Source organism: Oryctolagus cuniculus, chromosome 4 (assembly GCF_051225735.1).
Source record: "Oryctolagus cuniculus isolate XC-2025 breed Fujian yellow rabbit chromosome 4, ASM5122573v1, whole genome shotgun sequence".
In the NCBI taxonomy this organism is placed as follows: domain Eukaryota; kingdom Metazoa; phylum Chordata; class Mammalia; order Lagomorpha; family Leporidae; genus Oryctolagus; species Oryctolagus cuniculus.
This window is the reverse complement of record NC_142870.1, coordinates 16441318-16464269: the sequence shown is the minus strand read 5'-3', so window position 1 is coordinate 16464269 and position 22952 is coordinate 16441318. Positions and strand designations below refer to the sequence as shown.

The 22952-nt window shown below is 41.2% G+C and overlaps 1 long non-coding RNA gene across 3 annotated transcripts in view; it reads left to right on the top strand.

The window, feature by feature from the left end:
* The first annotated feature begins 1667 nt into the window (after positions 1–1667).
* Positions 1668–22952, top strand: part of LOC149126920 (uncharacterized) — a 99337-nt gene continuing 78052 nt past the window's right edge. The window contains exons 1-3 of one of the 3 annotated variants that reach the window (XR_016232292.1): positions 1668–1990; positions 7024–7115; positions 7695–7987. This is a non-coding gene — a long non-coding RNA (uncharacterized LOC149126920). Of the gene's footprint in view, positions 1991–7023; positions 7116–7694; positions 7988–13311; positions 14504–22952 lie in introns of those variants that run through there. The other 2 variants (XR_016232290.1, XR_016232291.1) reach the window with 2 other exon arrangements.

Here is a 22952-nt window from a genome sequence, read left to right as displayed (position 1 = left end):
ATATCAGAGTACTGGTTCAAGTCCCAGCTACTTTGCTTCTCATCTAGCTCCCTGCTAATGTGCCTGAGAAAGCAATAGATGATGCCCCCAGGTACTTGGACCCTTGCCACCCATGTGGGAAGCCCAGATGGAATTTATGGTTCCTGGCTTTGACATGCCCAGGCCTTATTATTTGGGGAGTGAACCAGATAGAAGATCTCTCTCTCTCTCTCTGTCTCCCCCAACCGCCATCTCTTTCTCTCTCTTTTTAAATAAGGATTTATTTATTTGAAAGTCAGAGTTACACACAGAGAGAAGGAGAGGCAGAGAGAGAGAGAGAGAGGTCTTCCATCTGCTGGTTCACTCCCCATTTGGCCACAATGGCTGGAGCTGTGCCCATCCGAAGCCAGGATCCAGGAGATTCCTCCGGGTCTCCCACATGGGTGCAGGGGCCCAAGGACTTGGAACATCTTCTACTGTTTTCCCAGGCCATAGCAGAGAGTTGGATTGGAAGTGGAGCAGTCGGGACTTGAACCGGCACCACAGCACCACTCTTTATCTCTCTCTTGCTCTACCTTAAAGAAAAATTTCAGTAGTTCAGGCTCTCTATCAGATTGGATAGCAGTGTCTTCTTCTGTCTTACTAGGTCATAGTTCAAGAAAGGTATTAACCACAACTAGATCCCTTCCTTTTTACTATGTATCCAGGGTAAAAATAAATACCACTGTTGCTCAGTCATTTCTTGTTTGTTGTTTTCTGTATCCATGGGTTGATCATGAGAATATGTGACATCAATTTCATTTGCTCTCATTGGGTTATCATATTAATAGTTAAGTGGAAAGTTGAAAAGAGATTCAATTTTTAATTTAACTTGCAGTTGGTTACTGAGCTTAAGAAAGCTTTCCTTACATTCTGGCCAACATACTTTGCAGAACCCAGTACATCAGGAAGATTTGGATCCCTTTGTTTCAGGAATTATGAAGAATCTCAAAATGATGACAGAACATTGAACGCAGTTCTGGGCACCCTGGAGCACTGGGGTCTGTGCAAGTCCACAGCTAGCACACCTGTGATGCTGAACCTGCTCAGCATTCTGCATGTAGCCTTTGATGTCCTTCAAATTTCCACAAAACTCTTGTTTCAGCCCCTTCTTACCAAGTGTCTGATTCTTCCATTTCTTCCAAGAACTTTTCTTTGAACAATACCACGGGGCAGGAGAGGGTCAGATGAGATAGTATTAATTATCTTTAATATCTTTAATACATTTTTTTCCTTTTTATTTCTGAGTATCAGAGTTCACTGACCTCTCCCTATCTTCTGCTTGGTGTCTTAGGCAGCCTTATAGTCCTCGGGATTGATTACTATCAAATGAAGGAGGTATATTCTTTTTTTTTTTAAATTATTTATTTATTTGAAAGCCAGCATTACACACACAGAGAGAAGAGAGGGAGGGAGGGAGGGAGGGAGGGAGGGAGAGAGGGAGAGAGAGAGAGAGGGAGAGAGATCTTCCCCCAAAACCCACAACACCTGGGGCTGGGTCAGGCTGCAGCCAGGGGACTGGAATTCAATCTGAGTCTCCCACATGGGTAGCAGGGACTCAACTACTTGAGCCATCACTCCTGCTTCCCATGGTGTGCATTAATAGGGAGCTGGAAATCAGAAACAGAGTCAAAATTTGAACCTAGGTACCCCACCCAATATAGGATGTGTGCACTCCAAGCTGTGTCTTAACCTCTGCACTAAAAGACTGGTCCTGGGTGCTTGCTTCCTGCTATGCACAAGTTAAGGCTGCAAAGACGACCTAGAACAGGTGGCGCCTATGAAGCACATTGGTTAAGAAGAAGCTTTATTAAATGGGTTTTACCTTAGAGCTTCTTCCTTTACTTTTCACCCCTCCCAGCAGAGATGTGATTCACTTTGTCTTGAGATTGTCCTTTTGGACTTGGAACCCTACAGATACCATCGTGGCACTGCATGGGCTATGATTTGCTTATGAAAAAATTTCAGAGAGGTGAGTGAAATCATTCAAAAGTAGATCAGAGAGCAGCTATGGTCATAGGTGTCAGCCTCAGTGGGCAACAGAAGGGGAGAGAGTTGATGGAGGTAAACAAAACCAAAAACAAACCTTGGATGGGATAGGGAGCATGAGACTGAAGGGAGGAAGGTGAGGTCGCACTCGGCTCGACACTCTGATGAAGATGCCTAGACTCCACCAAGAAGAAAAATAAACAACCTGGTGCTCAGAGATGGTGAATGTGGTGAGAAATAGGAGTTTGCATCACCGAATTTATTGAGAGAAAACTGTTAAGAATGAACATGAGGCTTCCGAGATGGTGGCATCCTTGGGTCAGAACAAGTTGAAATAAAAGGAAGATTCTATTAATTAAGCATTAATACATATTCTCCCTTCCTTTGAGTGGCTATTCACACTGCTCTGGGTGGGAAATCTTTATGCCATCACCTGGTTAACTCCTATTAATTATTAGTTCTTGACCCAATTGCTACTTTTTCCTAATGCAGTCCTTTGACCCCTAAAGATTGGTTATGGTACTTTTCCCTCTGTTCTCCTCTCACCGTATTTTAGAACTTATTGCAGAAATCATAGGGACTTTCTGGTATCTCTGTTTTCTGGAATGAGCTGGAGGGGGCAGGGCGGTTCTTGGTGATGACAGCTGCATCTTGTTTAAAGCTGTGTTTCCGAACCTATGTCAATGCTTGGCACCTGGCAGGAGTTTAGCTAACTGTAAGAAGGAATGAAAGAATGAATGAGGACCCTGTTCCTGCCCTCTGAATAAAATTCTCTCTCTCTCTCTCTCTTAAAATCTATCCATTTATGTGAGAACCAGAGAGACAGACGGGCAAACACACACAGGGACTGACACAGACAGCTCCCTGCCTACAACAAGTAGGGCTGAGTGAGGCAAAAGCTGGGACCCAGGAACCCAATGCAGGTCCCCCACTTGGAGGTAACAGGAACCCATGTACCCGCACCATTACCACTGCCTCCCAGATTCTGCAGCAGCAAGAATCTCAGCCACATTTGTGATGTGAGCTGGGTATTTGGTGGGGGAGCATAGGGAATGATAAGGCGAACATGGTAATGACACTAAAGGAATTGGACACTGCTCTTGGCCTCAAAGGACAAAGAACACCTGTGGACAATGATGTACTAAAAGACAAGTGATTTGATACAATACTATAGCACAAAACGAGACAGTGGGATCGCCAGATTTGGTGAATAAAATACAGGGTGCCAAATTAAATTCGAATTTCAGGCAATCAATCAAGAATACCTATATGCCTCATGAGATGTTTGGGCCACATTAATTCTAACTATTATTTATTGCTTATTAATATTCAAATCTGTTTGGAACTCCTATATCTTATCAATCTTCAAAGAATACGTGGACTTTAAGAGATCTTTCTTTTGTTTGTTTCAGAAATGGGCTGGGGGTATTGGAGAAAGATTTTGGGAAAAATAGGAACTAAGTTGCCAATACTGCAAGAAAAATGTGAGAAAATATAGTTCTGGTAAAGAAAAGCTCAGGTGAAAAAGTAGAATAGGGGCAGGACCAGAGATTGGCTCAAGCCTGGTTTGGCCAGTGTGTAAAAAGGTAATGAGAGCCCAGCTAGGCAGTTAACGAATTCTGGTGACCCTATGTGGGCCAAGCCTCTGTTTTCTGGGTGCCCCTGCCCTCTCTGTGTTGCCATATTTTGGGAACAGGCAGAACTAGATCTTTCTGCCTGGACAGATGTTGTACCCTTATCTAGTTCATTAGGCTTGGACATTCATCTCTCTATAAATAGTGAAGAAATACCAAGGAGCATTTTGCAAGGGTCATACATTGCTCAATGTTTGCATTTTTTTCAAGCACTGGTGTCAAAACAGCGTCTCTAGCAAAACTGAGGAAAGCAAAAAACTAATGATGACTTATCAAAACAAGATGTGATGATGTGGGAAATATTCACTTCTATGGAATTTGCAATTTTCATCTTTCCTCATTTCCTGTTACCACATCTGTTCAGCATTATAGTAAATATATAATGGAACTCATGCAAATAGTTTATAAATGATAGAAGAAAAAGGTGAAAATTATTATATTAAATGCTTACACTAAAATAAACATCTTTTTAAAGAAAGATTTATTTATTTAGTTGAAAGGCAAAGTTATAATGAGAGAGAGGGAGAAAGGGAAAGAGGGAGAGAGGGAGAGAGAGAAATCTTCCATCTGCTGGTTCACTCCCCAGATGGGTGGGCCAGGCTGAAGCTGGGAGCCAGGAGCCAGGAGCTTTATCTGGGTCTCCCAGGTGGTTGCAGGGGCCCACAGACTTGGGTCATTTCTGCTGCTTTCCCAGGCAGAGAGCTGGATCAGAAGTGGAGTAGCTGGGTCTTGAACTGAGCTACTTGGGGTGCCAGCATTTCAGACTGCCACGTTAATCCACTGAGTCACAGAGCCAACCCCTGAAATAAATATCTTTTATTCCATTTTCATGAACTTTTTAAAGTAACCTAACCTTTATGGAGTACTTACTGAATACTGGGTAGCAACATATGTTATTTCCCTAATCTTCACAATAGTACTGTAATACTATTGCATATATATGTGTGTAATATAATACTATCAATTTAATGTACTTCTTGCTGAGTCTCACAATGTTTATTTGCTTATTTATGATTTGTCAACTAACAATCAGTTATTTTGGGATTCAAATCCATTTTGATGCCAATATTTATGAGGATATTTCAAAAAGTTTGTGGAAAATGGGGTGGTAAACTAAGTTCTTTGGACGCATAAAAGTTGTTTTTGGCATCCATGAATACTTTTTTTATAATATGTAATCTCTATGAACTTTCTGAAGACCCTCTTCCATTATACCACACCTGTAGATAGGTACTCACAGAGAAATAACAATTATTGAGCATTTATGGCAGGTGCACTGTGGGAGCAGGAAGGAAAGAACAACTAATTCTGTCTAGTGGATACTGAGGATGATGACGCTTTAGCAGTGACTGACAAATTACCTGACCTTCTAGTTTGGTTGATAACAGATGTTGTATGAAAAATACTCATAGGTAAAAGAAACATCGTTTTAAAAACACATACTGTATTTGATCCTGAGAAGCTCTCATTAGATTTCTGTAATCTTTTATTAAGTGTTCCACATTAGTCACACCTATAAATTCTTATAACTTTCTCCTTTTTTCTATTAAACACCCACTAACATCCTTAGTCATATGCATTAAATAATTATGATTTATAATCTTCAGCTATTTAGTGATTATACTTTGGTGCCATATTTTGTCAGAAGTGCCACATATTCACATAGAAATATGTTTTAGATTTTTAATAATTCTGTAACTTACATGAATGGTTACATAGTTGGGTTAACTAAATTCCTCCCACATAATTATTTCAATTACGTAAAATGTTATTTATATAACTAGAATGATATTATAGGCTATAAAATATGCAATTCTTTAATTATATAAGATTAAAGTCAGTAAAAAAAAGGCCCAAAATTTTAACAACATATTCCCTAGAGGAAAACTGCTGAATAAACTATTAAAATGATTAAAAATAAGTAATTATTTTAAAAATACAACTATAAAGGTAAAATATGAAAACAGAAGTTTTCAATGTCTTGCTCTCTTTAAAGAATTTACCACATTTAAATTAAAACAGCAAATAGTTTGTCTTGAATACACTCTTGTGGAGTGAGCTGATGGTACCGTCCTCTTTGAAACCAAATCTGGCTTCAAAATCCTCTCTTCAAGCAATGCTCCAGACAGACCTCCCCTCCTTTTGATGAATCCTGATGTGTGTTGCCTTAAGCTTTGCAGATGTCTCTTGTACAGAAAAATATCTATTCAAAACTTCCAGACTGTGCTCCTTACTCGGCAAGCTTAGACAGTGACCTTTTCTGAAAGATTCTCTGACAGTGGCTGCCTGGAAGCCACAGGAGGAAGGGTGTAATAACTCTGGCCGTGGAGAGAAAGTTTGCAAAGAGTTACGTGTTTGAATTCCAGATGTGTTTCTCAGTGAGTCATGGAAGTTTGATGTTTGTACTGCTCAAAGGCTATATTTCAAGAGATGATAAAATGACAAGCTTCATGCAACATAAAATGAACATGTGTCCATGGTTTAATTTAACTTAGCAATTAATGTGGAGACCAATAGATATTATAACTAATTCAAAAGAACCATGCTTTATAGTCAGAGAAGGTATGGTAAATGAATTTCCAAATAAATGCAAAACTACTTGATATCTAGACAAACCAAATTTACATTTTATGTACAGGAATTTTTTTGCATTGTAGTTAATTTTCTTCAGATTAACTTTTATGAAATGGCTGTTAGTGGCCAACAAAAGCATATATAAACCAGATGGATGAACTAGACAGGATATTTAGCAAATTTGAAAATCTTTCACATTTTTTCTTTTTTTTTTCACATTTTTTTTCTTATGAAATGTATCTTTAGAGAGTGTTTTAATGAATCTGACATCTTGGTAACTAAATCAATATCCAGAAATAAGTGAACAGCATTATTTGTTGGGGTCTGCAAAGGAAAAAAAATTCTGCTACCCTTCATAGTTCTTGACTAGGACAGATGACAGGTTAACAGAAGACAGGTTAACAACAGAAAAACAAACAGAAGTGTGATAACATGTAGATTCTATGAATACTTGGAAATGAGCAGATATCAAAGAAGTAGATTTGAATTCAGGATTCAATACCATCTTCTGCTGAAACAAAGAAAGAAGATGAGGAGAAGGCCACATGTGGCTCAGCTGGTGTCTTCTCCATTGAACAGTTTCTGGTGACTCAGTCATTGCTTTGGTTTGAATTTGTCTCCCTCACGGTTCCTGTTTGGAAACTCGTCCTCATTGTGGTAATGTTGGGAGGTGAGGGTTAGTGGACCTCTCATGTCATAGGGAGGGGTGTCCTCAGAAGGGATTAAGGTAGTTCTTACAGGACCTCTGAGTTGGTTCTCATGAGAGGGGAGTGTATCTGACACCTGAATAGGTCCCTCCTCTGCCCAGTTGTTCCAGCCACGAAGCCATTCACTGTGAGGCCCATACTAGAGGTTGCACCAATGGGACTGCCTGGCTGTGGACTTTCAGTTTCCAAAACTGTGAGTTAAATAAGCCCTTTTTCTGCATGTATAGCTTGCCTCTGGTATTTTATTATAGTAATGAAAAAACAGACTAAGACATCCATGTTCCTCTTCCTGGCATAGATGGAGAGATGTTCTCTAAAGGTATAAATTTCCCTGACAAAAGGAGACCACTTTACTGTTTTTAGAGCTTCCTTTGTATCCACAGTTTCTCAAAATAATCCTTATGCTGAGGAGGTGTGTTCTGGGCTGGCATGTTTAGGTCTCTCATGGTCATATTTTGAGGTAGCACATTCTCGTATCCTACAGGTCCAAGGTATTCACTTTCAGGAATTTGGGAGTTAAATTTACTTTGCATAATAGCATAAACACTGGAGTTGCTTTTGAGTATTAACAAATTACAATTTGACAAAAACTGATATATTATTTTACTGTATATACATGGTCCATGAAATACAGCAAAAGTTTCCTGAATGATTTGGATCAATTATCCAACCACCAGCAATCTCCTTATAATTCACAGATCCACATCCACAATAACAAAAATAATAAAACAACAATAATAAAAACAATGGAACCCAAACCTTATTTGTGCAGGGTTGACTCAAGGGCACTGGCCAAGTTCCAGAGCTAAAAGTGATACAGGCTCCCCAGCTCAGTCTGGAAATTCCAATCACCTACCTACCTGGGAAAAGCTGTTGGATCACAGGAAGAGAAAATCACCCTGAGAAGGTATTGCAGATTCAAGTGTGCCTGCTGTCGGGTGTGCTGCATCTGTCCTGCCGATGGCTCCCGTGTGGCATATGGCAGCAGCAGTCAGCGTCCAGCTGTCCTGCCCGCCATGCTGCTCCCTTGCATTGTGTTCACTGAATCTACCACTGCTCACTCTGACTGTTCTGGTGAATTCTTTCATCACCAGTGATGCTGGCCTTCACTGGTCACTTCCCTTGATGTTATTGACTGCTTATCATATGCCAGACGTTGTCATGGGTGTTTTTCCTACAATTTTTTAAATTTCATTTTTGAAAAGGTTTATTTATTTATTTGAAAGAGTTACAGAGAGAAAGGGGGAGACAGAAAAAGAGAGAGAGAGAGAGAGATCTTTCATCTGCTGATTCACTCCCCAGATGGCCGCAACAGCTGGGGTGGGGACAGGCAGAAACCAAGAGCCAGGAGCTTTTCCTGGGTCTCCCACAGAAACATTGGGCCATCTTCCACTGCTTTTTCCAGGCCATTAGCAGGGAGCTGGGTCAGAAGTAGAGCAGCTGGGACTCTAATTGGCACCCATATGGGATGCCAGTGTCACAGGTGGCAGCTTTATCAGCTGCAACACAACTCTGGCCCCTTAACTTTTTTTTTTTTAAAGATTTATATATTTACTTGAAAGTCAGAGTTACATAGAGAGAGAAGGAGAGGCAGAGAGAGAGAGAGAGAGAGGTCTTCCATCCACTGGTTCACTTCCCAGATGGCCACAACAGCCAGAGCTGTGCCTATCTGAAGCCAGGAGCTTCTTTAGGGACTCCCATGTGGGTGCAGGGACCCAAGGACTTGAGCCATCTTCTACTGCTTCCCAGGCCATAGCAGAGAGCTGGATTGGAAGTGGAGCAGCCTGGACATGAACCAGCACCTATATGGGATACTGGCACTACAGGCAGCAGCTTTACCTGCTTTGCCACAGCACTGGACCCTGGCCCCTTAAATTTTTTTTAAAAAGATTTTATTTATTTATTTGAAAGGTACAGCCACAGACAGTGAGAGGGAGAGACATAGAGAAAGGTCTTCCATCTGCCCGTTCACTCCTCAAATGGCCTCAACAGCTGAATCTGAGCGGATCTGAAGCCAGGAGCCAAGAGCTTCCTCCAGGTCTCCCACTGGATATAGGGGCCCAAGCACTTGGGCCATCTTCCACTGCTTCCAGGCCATAGCAGAGAGCTGGATTGGAAGAGGAGCAGCCAGGACACAAAGCAGTGCCCATGTGAGATGCTGATGCTTCAGGCAGAGACTTAGCCTACTATGCCACAGTGCCAGCCCCTTACATTTAATTTTATAAGTACATAGTGGGTATAATTATGCCCATTTTATAAAATAACAATTCATGTCGTCAGTATTCTCAGCACCCTATTTTTGATAAAGAACAAGATATTTTAAGTAAGCAAGTTTCATGGAATGATCTGAATCACAGTATTTCAAAAGCAACATGGTTCAGTGAATTACACAGCCATCTTTTTTGGCTGGTTTCCTCAACAGCTTGACTTCTTTCCCCTCAGTTTTAAGTTATGGATTGCATTATAGAATTGCTGATGTTAATCTCTGTGCAAGGCTTTGGAAAACTCACCAGTTATGGAGACCTCAATTATCCCTCCTTTTGTGAGTGGGGAGAATTTGAAGAGTACTTGAGTATCTTGCTTTAGCAGATTTAGAGTCTGGAACTGTTGACTTCTATTCATTCTGAGAGAAAACATCTGAAGTGTTCTGCTGTGAAATTACAAAACTGACATCATTTAGGGAACTGAGATTATATGGAGAAGACCCACATTAGAGAACTGGTTTACACTCACATTACCCTCTGCACTACTCTCTCTCCATCTGTCTCCTTTTATCTTCTTGGTCTCTGTTCTCTTTAACGTCTGCGCAAAAAGTCTTTAGGACTTGATTACATAGAAAGAAATTTGCTGAGTTGGACTTCCTCTTTTACATACACTAAGGAATCAATTTTGGTGTGTGTTCATTTGTGTTATAGAGGAGTCTTTTTTGTCCCTGTAGGGGTAGAAAGGTGTGATACATTTCCTCGCCATTCATAACCGTCATGACCAACACTCCTACAGTAAAAGGCTGGTTAGTAGGAGAAATGCATAATAAATTAATTTGATCAATGCTTTTCTTTTAAAGATTTTCTTTATTTATGTGAAATGTAGAGTTACAAAGAGAGGGAGAGACAGAAAGAAAGGTCTCCCATCTACTGGTTCACTCCCCAAATGGTGACCACATCCAGAGCTAAGCTGATCTGAAGCCAGGAGCCAGGAGCTTCTTCCAGGTCTCCCACACAGCTGCAGGGACCCAAGGACTTAGAACATCTTCTACTGCTTTCCCAGGCCATAGCAGAGAGCTAGATTGGAAGAGGAGCAGCTGGGATCCGAACCAGCATCCATATGGGATGTTAAGGCTATAAGGGGAGGCTTAGACTGCTGTGCCACAGTGCTGGCTCCTTGATCAAAGTTTTATGTGACAAAGGAGTCTTCAGAACGAAGGCTCAAAGATCTAGAGAAAGCTGTCTATTTTTGTGCCTAGATTCATTGCAAAAGGGATAGCTGTGTAGAAATGTGATTGGCAAAAACTTTATGTCCTAACGTATAGACAGAGGGAGAAAATTCAACAAAACATGTCTATTGAACTCTTCATGGACACTCTATGTGGTGTTCCTTCTTCTTGTGTATGGGAATGAGGGTCTTATTATTTACTACTGGATAAAGTAAGTCAGAGAATTTCTTTATGACCAACTTTGCACAGAAAGACAGGGAAGCTTGAATAATATTTTTAGGGTTGATGGCTTGCTTTGAGGAAAGGGGGTTCTAGTTTCTATGACCCACCTTGGGGAAGAGGAATTAGGGACAAATAAGAGGTGAGAGACCGGACAGTAGGAGGAGGTCCAAGACTTTGATTCTGAGGCCTCCATTGTCTTTTAGTTCAAAGCACTCAGCACACCATAGTGCCACGATGGGAGTATTGTTCTCCAAGCCCTAACATCCCCGAGTTATGGTTCTCAGCTCTCACTATTCTGCTCTTCAGTTCTCTTTCCCTGCTTTGCACTGTGGCAAAAGGAAAACAGAAAACAAGGGCACCCCCTAATTAGACAGCTTTCCCTGGGCCTGCTGTGAGTTTTCTCCACCCTACTAATGAAAAGGGTTAGAACAAGGAAGTAGTATGAGTCATGGTTATTGCTACACCCTCAGGAAAGGCCCTGTTCCATCTTCCTGTAGTGCTGTGCTGGCTCTTTCCATCCAGGTCCTGGATAACAGGAATAAGTTGTTAGAACACATAATCAAGGGTTTTCTTTTTCTTTTCCTTTTTTTTAAAGATTTATTTATTTATTTATTTATTTGAAAGTCAGAGTTACACACAGAGAGAAGGAGAGGCAGAAAGAGAGAGAGAGAGAGAGAGAATCTTCCATGTGCTGGTTCACTCCCTAGATGGCTGCAATGGCTGGAGCTGTGCCGATCCGAAAGCAGGAGCCAGCAGCTTCTTTTGTGTCTTCCCATGCAGGTGCAGGGGCCCAAGGACTTGGGCCATCTTCTACTACTATCCCAGGCCATAGCAAAGAGCTTGATTGGAAGTGGAGCAGCCGGGACTCTAACTGGCGCCCATATGGGATGCTGGCACTGCAGGTGGCAGATTTACCCACTATGCCACAGCCGCCAGCCGCCATGGGTTTTCTATAGGGATGCTGCATCATTCCAGTTAAAACAACAATAAAAAGAAGGCCAGATACAAAAGTATCTTTGACAGAACAACAGAAAAATGATTGGGTGTATAGGCTGGTTGCTTGGAAGATGGGCTGTTATTTCCATTTCTTACATATATGGATCCTCTGTGGTTAGGAGGACTGCTAGACTAGCCCACTGGACTGCTAGACTAGCCCACTAAAGCATACTCTATGCCCATGCTTCTCAGAGGTTCTAACAGCTGGGAGGAGACATACTTCTAGCCAACTGGCTGGACAAAGGGAAAGGGGCTTCTCCTGGTGATGTTGGTACTTGCTGCTGAGATAGTCCTGGGCTGGGGGAGAACGTGACTCCAGTTGACAAGAAAGAAGGAAATTTGGGTGCTTGACTGGGTCATCTCTGTCACTAGGGATGGGAAAATAGGGGAAAGGCAGGAGAAAACATGAGACCAGGGTAAGGAGTGGTCTTGGTGAGGAACAGAGTGAAAGGTATTTTAAAACACTTTCCAGATCGGCCGACGCCGTGGCTCAGTTGGCTAAACCTCCGCCTGTGGCGCCGGCACTCCAGGTTCTAGTCCCGGTTGGGGCGCTGGATTCTGTCCCGGTTGCTCCTCTTCCAGTCCAGCTCTCTGCTGTGGCCTGGGAGTGCAGTTGGAGGCCTGCACCTGCATGGGAGACCAGGAGGAAGCACCTGGCTCTTGGCTTCGGATCGGCGCAGTGTGCTGGCTGCAATACGCCGGCTGTGGTGGCCATTTGGGGGGTGTACCAACAGAAGGAAGACCTTTCTCTCTGTATCTCTCTCTCTCTTTCACTGTCTACCTGTCAAAAAAAAACCAGGGTCTGGCATTGTGGCGCAGTGAGTGAAGCCGCTGCCTACAATGCCTGCATCCCATATACAAAGGTTCGAGTCCCAGCTGCTCCACTTCTGATCCAGCTCCCTAATAATTTGCCTGGAAAAGCAGTGGAAGATGGCCCAAGGGTGTGGGTCCTTGCACCCATGTCGGAGACCTGGAGGAAGCTCCTGGTTCTTGGTTTCGGTCTGGCCCAGACCTGGCCTGAGGTCATTTGAGTAGTGAACCGGCAGATGGACAATCTCTCTCTCTCCCTCTCCCTCTCTGTAACCCTGTCATTTAAATAAATAAAATAACTTTTTTAAAAGAGAGTCATACTTTCTGAAAAATGAAGACTGGTGTGGAAGAAAAGATGGGGACATTTGTCTGAGGTGGGTCTGTGTTGAACTTTTTTAAAATTTTTTTTGCTTCTTTTTAAACTTTTATTTAATAAATATAAATTTCCAAAGTACAAATTTTGGATTATAACGGCTTTCCCCAGCCCCCTATAACCACCCTCCCACCCACAACCATCCCATCTCTCACTCCGTCTCCCATCCCATTCACATCAAGATTCATTTTTAATTATCTTTATATACAGAAGATCAACTTAGTATATACTAAGTAAAGATTTCAACAGTTTGCACCCACACAGACACACAAAGTGTAAAGTACTGTTTGAGTACTAAGTTATCCCGTTAATTCTGTGTTGAACTTTTAGAAACAGGCAGCAAATGCTTTTAAGGTTCATCTATGTTATAGCATATATCAGTACTTCATTCCCTTTTACAGATAAGTAATATTCTATTGTGTGAGTCGAGAAGATTTTATGTTTTCAACAGTTGGTGGACATCTGAGTTGTTTCTACTTTTTAGTTATTATGAATAATGTTATTATGAATATTTCTCTACACATTTTTATGCGGATTTTTTTTTAATTCTCTTAGGTAGCAACAGGAATGGCACGTATACCCAGGAATTGATGAATCATCTTTATCTGTAAATTTTAATTTTGGGGAAACTACCAAACTGTCTTGTAAAGTAGCTACATTATTTTACATTCCCATCAGCAATGTGTGAAGATTCCAACTTCATAGTCACCCCGAAATTTACTACTAGTCTTTTTGATTATAGCAGTCTAGTATAAAGCATAAAGAGATATCAAATTTTAATTTTTATTTGCATTTATATAATGACTACTGATGAGCATTTTTTCATGTCCTTTAGGCCATTTGGGTATCTTTGAAGAAATATTTATCAAATTATTTATGCTATTATTAATGGGTTGCCTTTATATTGTTGAGTTGTAAGAACTTTTCATATATTCTGCACTTAAGTTCCTTATCAACTGTATGGTTTGCAACTAGGTTCTTCCATTCTGTGGGTTATCTTTTCATTTATTGGTTGTGTCTCTAGGAACACAAGAGTTTTTAATTTCTATGGAATCTAATTTTTCTGCCTTTTCTTTTGTTGCTCATGTTTTTGGTGTCATACCTAAGAAACCATAGCCTAAACCAATGTCATGAAGATTCTTAGATTTCCTTCTAAGAGTTTTTTCCCACAAATTTAGGCGTATAAACAGTTTTGAGTTTATTTTTGTATATGGTGTGAGATAGAGTTCAAATTTATTCTACATATAGAGATCCAGTTGTTCTGGTACCATTTGTTGAAAAGATGATTATTTCACCATTAAATTTTCCTGCATCCTTGCTGAGTTAATTGATCATAAATGTAACTGTTTCTGAATTCAATTCTGTTTAATTGGTCTATGTGTCTATCCTATGCCAGTACCACATTATATTAATTACTGTAACTCTGTTGTAAGTCCTGAAATTGGGAGGTCTAAATTCTACAACTTGGTTCATATTTTATGAGGTTGTTTTGTGTATTTTGGTTCCCAGGAGTTTATATATAAATTTTAGGATCAGCTTTTCAATTTCTGGAAAAAAATGAAGCAAAGATTTTGTCAGAATTAGAATATAATATGTAGAACTTGTGGAGTAGTGCCATCTTCTTAAGTCTTTTTTTAAAAAACAGATTTATCTATTTATTTGAAAGGCAGAGTTATAGAGAGAGAGAGGAGAGACAGAGAGAGAGCTCTTCCGTCTGCTTGTTCACTCCCCAAATAGCTGCAACGTCCAGAGGTGGGCATATCCCAAGCCAGGAGCCAGGAGCTGCTTCTTTTTTTTGTCTTTTTTTTTTTTTTTTTAATTTCCAAAGTACGATTTATGGATTACAATGGCTTCCCCCACATACCGTCCCTCCCACCCACTACCCTCCCCTTTCCCACTCCCTCTCCCCTTCCATTCACATCAAGATTCATTTTCGATTATCTTAATATACAGAAGATCAGCTTAGTATACATTAAGGATTTCAACAGTTTGCTCACACAAAAACAAAAAGTGAAAAATAATAGATGATTTTTTTTAAATGATGATGAAATCAGATCAGACCTATTGTCATGTTTAATCCCAGTGAGAGTCAAGTTGGGAGTTGACAATTTTTTTTTTTTTTTTTTACAGAGGATCAGTTTAGTATACATTAGGTAAAGATTTCAACAGTTTGCACCCCCATAAAAAAACAAAGTGAAATATATTGTTTGAGTACTCGTTATAGCATTAAATCTCAATACACAGCACATTAAGGACAGAGATCCTACATGAGGAGTAAGTGCACAGTGACTCCTGTTGTTGACTTTACCAATTGACACTCCTGTCTATGGCATCAGTAGTCTCCCTATGCTCCGGTCATGAGTTTCCAAGGCTATGGAAGCCCTCTGAGTTCTCCGACTCTTATCTTGTTTAGACAAGGTCATAGTCAAAGTGGAGGTTCTCTCCTCCCTTCAGAGAAAGGTACCTCCTTCTTTGAAGACCTGTTCTTTCCACTGGGATCTCACTCACAGAGATCTTTTGCCAGAGTGTCTTGGCTTTCCATGCCTGAAATACTCTCATGGGCTTTTCAGCCAGATCCGAATGCCTTTAGGGCTGATTCTGAGGCCAGAGTGCTATTTAGGACATCTGCCATTCTATGAGTCTGCTGAGTATCTCACTTCCCATGTTGGATCACTCTCCCCTTTATTTATTCCATCGGTTAGTGTTAGCAGGTACTAGACTTGTTTATGTGCTCCCTTTGACTCTTAGTCCTTTCATTATGATCAATTGTGAACTGAAATTGATCACTTGGAATAGTGAGATGGCATTGGTACATGCCACCTTGATGGGATTGAATTGGAATCCCCTGGTATGTTTTTAACTCTACCATTTGGGGCAAGTCAGCTTGAGCATGTCCCAAATTATACATCTCTTCCCTCTCTTATTCCCACTCTTATGTTTAACAGGGATCACATTTCAGTTAATTTTTTTTTTTTTTTGACAGGCAGAGTGGACAGTGAGAGAGAGAGACAGAGAGAAAGGTCTTCCTTTGCCGTTGGTTCACCCTCCAATGGCCGCTGCTGCAGCCGGCGCACCGCGCTGATCCGATGGCAGGAGCCAGGATCCAGGTGCTTTTCCTGGTCTCCCATGGGGTGCAGGGCCCAAGCACCTGGGCCATCCTCCACTGCACTCCCTGGCCATAGCAGAGAGCTGGCCTGGAAGAGGGGCAACCGGGACAGAATCCGGCGCCCCAACCGGGACTAGAACCCGGTGTGCCGGCGCCGCAAGGTGGAGGATTAGCCTATTGAGCCACGGCGCCGGCTTATTTCAGTTAATTTTTAACACTTAAGAATAACTGTGTATTAATTACAGAATTAAACCAATCATATTAAGTAGAACAGACAAAAAAAAACTACTAAGAGGGATAATGTATTAAGTTGTTCATTAACAGTCAGGGCTATGCTGATCAAGTCACCGTTTCCCATAGTGTCCGTTTCACTTCAGGAGGTTTCCTTTTTGGTGTTCAGTCAGCTGTCACTGATCAGGGAGAACATATGGTATTTGTCCCTTTGGGACTGGCTTATTTCACTCAGCATGATGTGTTCCAGATTCCTCCATTTTGTTGCAAATGACTGGATTTCGTTGTTTCTTACTGCGGTATAGTATTCTAAAGAGTACATATCCCATAATTTCTTTATCCAGTCTACCGTTGATGGGCATTTAGGTCGGTTCCAGGTCTTAGCTATTGTGAATTGAGCTGCAATAAACATTAGGGTGCAGACCGCTTTTTTGTTTGCCAATTTAAATTCCTTTGGGTAAATTCCAAGGAGTGGGATGGCTGGGTCGAACGGTAGGGTTATCTTCAGGTTTCTGAGGAATCTCCAGACTGACTTCCATAGTGGCTTGACCAGTTTGCATTCCCACCAACAGTGGGTTAGTGCCCCTTTTTCCCCACATCCTCGCCAGCATCTGTTGTTGGTGGATTTCTGCATGTGAGCCATTCTAACCGGGGTGAAGTGAAACCTCATTGTGGTTTTGATTTGCATTTCCCTGATTACTAATGACCTTGAACATTTTTTCATGTGCCTGTTGGCCATTTGGATTTCCTCTTTTGAAAAATGTCTATTGAGGTCCTTGGCCCATCTCTTAATTGGGTTGTTGGTTTTGTTTTTGTGGAGTTTCTTGATCTCTTTGTAGATTCTGGTTATTAACCCTTTATCTGTTGCATAGTTTGCAAATTTTTTTCCCATTCTGTCGGTTGTCTCTTCACTCTCCTGACTGTTTCTTTTGCAGTACAGAAACTTCTCAATTTGATGCAATCCCAATAGTTGATTTTGGCTTTGACTGCCTGTGCCTCCCGGGTCTTTTCCAGAAACTCTTTGCCTGTGCCAATATCTTGAAGGGTTTCTCCAATGTTCTCTAGTAACTTGATGGTGTCAGGTCGTAGATTTAGGTCTTTAATCCATGTTGAGTGGATTTTTGTGTAAGGTGTAAGGTAGGGGTCTTGCTTCATGCTTCTGCACGTGGAAATCCAGTTTTCCCAGCACCATTTATTGAATAGACTGTCCTTGCTCCAGGAATTGGTTTTAGATCCTTGATCAAATATAAGTTGGCTGTAGATGTTTGGGTTGATTTCTGGTGTTTCAATTCTGTTCCATTGGTCTATCCATCTGTTTCTGTACCAGTACCATGCTGTTTTGATTACAACTGCCCTGTAGTATGTCCTGAAATCTGGTATTGTGATGCCTCCAGCTTTGTTTTTGTTGTACAAGATTGCTTTAGCTATTCGAGGTCTCTTGTGCCTCCATATAAATTTCAGCACCAATTTTTCCAGATCTGAGAAGAAGGTCTTCGGTATCTTGATTGGTATTGCATTGAATTTATAAATTGCTTTTGGGAGAATGGACATTTTGATGATATTGATTCTTCCAATCCATGAGCATGGAAGATTTTTCCATTTCTTGGTATCCTCTTCTATTTCTTTCTTTAAGGTTTTGTAATTTTCATCGTAGAGATCCTTAACGTCCTTGGTTAAGTTTATTCCAAGGTATTTGATTGTTTTTGTAGCTATTGTGAATGGGATTGATCTTAGAAGTTCTTCCTCAGCCATGGCATTGTCTGTGTATACAAAGGCTGTTGATTTTTGTGCATTGATTTTATACCCTGCTACTTTGCCAAACTCTTCTATGAGTTCCAATAGTCTCTTAGTAGAATTCTTTGGGTCCCCTAAATAAAGAATCATGTCATCTGCAAAGAGGGATAGTTTGAGTTCTTCCTTCCCAATTTGTATCCCTTTAATTTCTTTTTCTTGCCTAATAGCTCTGGCTAGAACCTCCAGAACTATATTGAATAGCAGTGGTGAGAGTGGACATCCCTGTCTGGTACCAGATCTCAGTGGAAATGCTTCCAACTTTTCCCCATTCAATAGCATGTTGGCTGTGGGTTTTTCATAGATTGCTTTGATTGTATTGAGGAATGTTCCTTCCAAACCCAGTTTGCTTAGAGTTTTCATCATGAAAGGGTGTTGTATTTTATCAAATGCTTTCTTGGCATCTATTGAGATAATCATATGGTTTTTCTTCTGCAGTCTGTTAATGTGGTGTATCACATTGATTGTCTTGCGCACATTAAACCATCCCTGCATACCAGAGATAAATCCCACTTGGTCTGGGTGGATGATCTTTCTGATGTGTTGTTGCATTCTATTGGCGAGAATTTTATTGAGGATTTTTGCATCTATGTTCATCAGGGATATTGGTCTGTAATTCTCTTTCAGTGCTGCATCTTTTTCTGGCTTAGGAATTAAGGTGATGCTGGCTTCATAGAAAGAATTTGGGAGGATTCCCTCTTCTTCGATTGTTCTGAATAGTTTGAGAAGAATTGGAGTTAGTTCTTCTTTAAATGTCTGGTAGAATTCAGCAGTGAATCCATCTGGTCCTGGGCTTTTCTTTGTTGGGAGGGCCTTTATTACTGTTTCAATTTCTGTCTCCGTTATGGGTCTGTTTAGGTTTTCGATGTCTTCCTGGTTCAATTTAGGTAGGTTGCATGTGTCCAGGAATCTATCCATTTCTGATAGGTTTCCCTGTTTGCTGGCATACAAGTCCTTGTAGTAATTTCTGATGATTCTTTTTATTTCTGTGGTGTCTGTTGTTGCGTTTCCTTTTTCATCTCTGATTTTATTGATTTGGGTCTTTTCTCTTCTTTTTTTAGTTAGTTGGGCCAATGGGGTGTCAATTTTGTTTATTTTTTCAAAAAACCAGCTCCTCGTTTGGCTGATTTTTTGGAATGTTTTTCTTGATTCAATCCTGTTGATTTCTTCTCTGATTTTAATTATTTCTCTTCTCCTATTAGATTTGGGTCTGGTTTGCTGTAGGTTTTCTAGATCCTTGAGGTGAATTGAAAGCTCATCTATTTGGTGCCTTTCCAATTTCTTGATGTAGGCACCTATTGATATAAACTTTCCTCTTAACACTGCTTTTGCTGCATCCCATAAGTTTTGGTATGTTGTGCTGTTATCCTCATTTACTTCCAGAAAGTTTTTGATTTCTCTTTTGATTTCTTCTATGACCCATTGTTCATTCAGGAGCATGTTGTTCAATCTCCATGTGTTTGCATATGCTCTAGGGATTCCTGAGTTGCTAATTTCCAACTTCATTCCTTTATGGTCTGAGAAGCTGCATGGTATGATTCTAATTCTTTTGAATTTGCTGAGACTTGCTTTATGGCCTAGTATGTGGTCAATCCTAGAGAAGGTTCCATGTACTGCTGAGAAGAATGTAAAATCTTTAGCTGTGGGATTGAAAGTTCTGTAGATATCTGTTAGATCCATTTGGGCTATAGTGTCGTTTAAATCTACTGTATCCTTGTTGATCTTCTGTCCTATTGATCTGTCTATTTCTGAGAGTGGAGTATTGAAGTCCCCCAGTACTATTGTATTGGGGTCTAAGTCTCCCTTTAAGTCCGTTAACAAATCTTTTAGATAAACCGGTGCCCTGTAGTTAGGTGCATATACATTGATAATTGTTATATCTTCCTGTTGAATTGATCCCTTAATCATTATGTAGTGTCCCTCTTTGTCTCTCTTAATGGTTTTTGTGGTAAAGTTTATGTTGTCTGAAATTAAGATGGCTACGCCTGCTCTTTTTTCATTTCTGTTGGCATGGTATATCTTTTTCCAGCCTTTCACTTTCAGTCTGTATGGATCTTTGTTGGAAAGATGAGTTTCTTGTAAGCAGCAAATAGATGGGTTTTGTTTCTTAACCCAATCAGCCAATCGGTGTCTTTTAAGTGGACAGTTCAGGCCATTCACGTTCAATGTGACTAATGATAAGTGGTAACTTTGCCCTGCCATTTGCCAAAGATAAGTTCTAATATATGCTTTGAATTCCCTGTGATCTTTTGCTGTGAGCTTTCCTTCCTTGGTTTCCTTCCTTTACCTTCTTTCATATTGATGACCGTGTTTCTTTGTTTCTGTGTGTAACACATCTTTAAGCATCTTTTGCAGGGCTGGACGAGTGGCAACAAATTCTTTCAATTTCTGTTTGCTATGAAAAGTCTTTATTTCACCTTCATTCACAAATGATAGCTTTGCAGGATATAATATTCTGGGCTGGCAGTTGTTCTCTCTTAGTACCTGGGCTATATCTCGCCATTCCCTCCTAGCTTTTAGAGTTTCTGATGAGAAGTCAGCTGTGAGTCTGATTGGAGATCCTCTGAGAGTAATCTGACGTTTCTCTCTTGCACATTTTAGGATCTTTTCTTTATGTTTCACTGTGGAGAGTTTAATTACAACATGTCTTGGTGAGGATCTCTTTTGGTCGTGTTTATTAGGGGTTCTGTGGGCTTCCTGTACTAGGATGTCCCTGTTCTTCTCCAAACCTGGGAAATTTTCTGCTAATATCTCACTAAAAAGGCCTTCTAATCCTTTCTCCCTCTCCATGCCTTCAGGAACTCCTAGAACCCGAATGTTGGGTTTTTTAATAGTATCCTGAAGATTCCCGACAATATGTTTTAGAATCCTAATTTCCTCTTCTTTTCTTTGGTCTGACTGTATCCTTTCCTGTTCTCTGTCTTCTAAGTCCGATATTCTCTCTTCTGCTTCACCCATTCTGTTTGTAAGGCTCTCTATTGTGTTTTTCATTTGATCTATTGAATTCTTCACTTCAGTCACTATCCCAGTTTCCTGTTGTACTAGTTGTTTCGTTTCATTTTGATTCCTCCTTAATATTTCATTTTCACGAGAGAGATTTTCTATCTTGTCCATTAAGGATTTCTGTAGTTCAAGAATTTGTTTTTGAGAACTTCTTAATGTTCTTATCAATTTTTTGAGATCTGCTTCTTGCATTTCTTCTATATCATCATCCTCATAATCTTGAATTGGGGTGTCTTTTTCATTTGAGGGCTTCATGGTGACTTCCTTGTTTTTATTACCTTGGTTTTTGCGTTTGTTATTTGGCATATTGGAGATATTTGGTTTCTTCACTGTGGTGCTTTTTCTTGTTATACTATGACTCTAGATTAAGTGGACTATCTGTTTTTGATGGAGCCTTAGGGCTTGAGATGGGTGTGGCCTGAGAGCTCTGTTTGGTGTGCCAAAGGTGACACTCCCAGGTTAGGCGTGGTAAACCTCTCTCCCTCTCTCTCTTTCTTTTTTTTTTTTTTTTGATTCAAAAGGGAAGTTATTCTGCACAGCTGAACGAAGTTGGAGGTAGTTAGCAGGCAAATGATATACCCACAGGAGCCAGAGATTGGAAGCTCTTTCCCAAGGACCACACAGGGAATCTGTTCTGCCCTCAGAGTGGGCTCAAATTCTCCTTCAGTCTCCCACTGGGTTGCCAAAGTTACGGAATTGTAGCGTCTCTGGAGAGTGCTCATGTGAATTCCGTGAGTTCTCTCCCCCACCGTCTCTTTTTTTACAGTCTCAGTTCAGTATCACCACAAATTTACTAGGTCCTAATCTCCTGTTAATTCGCCCCGCCCAGAGTCAGGTTTTTCTGCTAGGCTCAGGGCCGGTGCAGACCTGAGGTCGCTCTGCTTATGACGTATGTCCAAGATGGCGCCTGCTCTTTGTCTTGCTCGCCCTTGAGAGGTGAGCGTAGAGAGAGAAACCCGTGTCCGTGCCAGTCACCTTTTTTTTTTTTTTTCCCTCTTTCTCTTCCAGTTAGCCTGGTGAAGTTCCCCCCCCCCGCCCCGGGGGTCGTTCCCTCTAGTCTCCTCTCTCTGCTTGCCTGCCGGTGTCTCGGGCTATTGAGGTTCGGCTCACCTCGCGTTCCAGCGGCTTGGTCCCGCGGCTCGGCTTGCGCAGCTCGGTCCTGCGGCTCGGCTTCCGCGCGGTGGGCGACCTTGTTCTCCCAGTAGGTCCTCCGATTCACGACCCCTCAATTCAGAAGGTTTCCTCTGCAATATTTTCCTGGTTCTTTTTTCTGAGGCTACCGTAACTCCCCTTTCATTAAACTAAATCTTCCCGGACTATCGGTGCGCGCCTTCACTATTCCGCCATCTTGGCTCCGCCTTCCTTTTTTTTGTCTTTAACTTTTATTTAATAAATATAAATTTCCAAAGTACAGTTTATGAATTACAATGGCTTTCCCCCCCATAAGTTCTTTTTTTTTATTAAATAAATGTGAATTTACAAAGTGCAACTTCTGTATTGTTGTGGCTTCCCCCCCCCCCCCCCCGCACCTCCTTCCCTCTCACGGCCCTCCCTTCTCCCACTCCCTCTCCCATCCCGCCCTTCATCGAGTTTCATTTTCAATCACCTTCATATACAGAAGATCAACTTAGCATACACTAAGCAAGGATTTCAACAGACTGCCCTCACACAACTGCACAAGGTATAGGGCATTGTTTGACTAGTAGTGTTGTTTTTAAGTTTCATAGTTAAACACATTAAGGACAGAGATCCTACGTGGGGAGCCTGTATTCAGTGACTCCCGTTGTTGATTTAACAATTGGCACTCTTATTTATGACATCAGCAATCACCCGAGACTCTTGCTATGAGCTGTCTAGGCTATGGAAGCCCCTTGAGTTCATCAACTCTGAACTTGTTTAGTCAAGGCCGTTTCACAGTGCAGGTTCCTTCCTCCCTTCAGAGAAGGCGCCTCCCCAGGAGCTTCTTTTGTCTCTCACATGGGTGCATGAGTCCAAGCACTTAGGCCATCTTCTGCTACTTTCCCAGGAACATTAGAAGGGAACTGGATCAGAAGTGGAGCAGCTG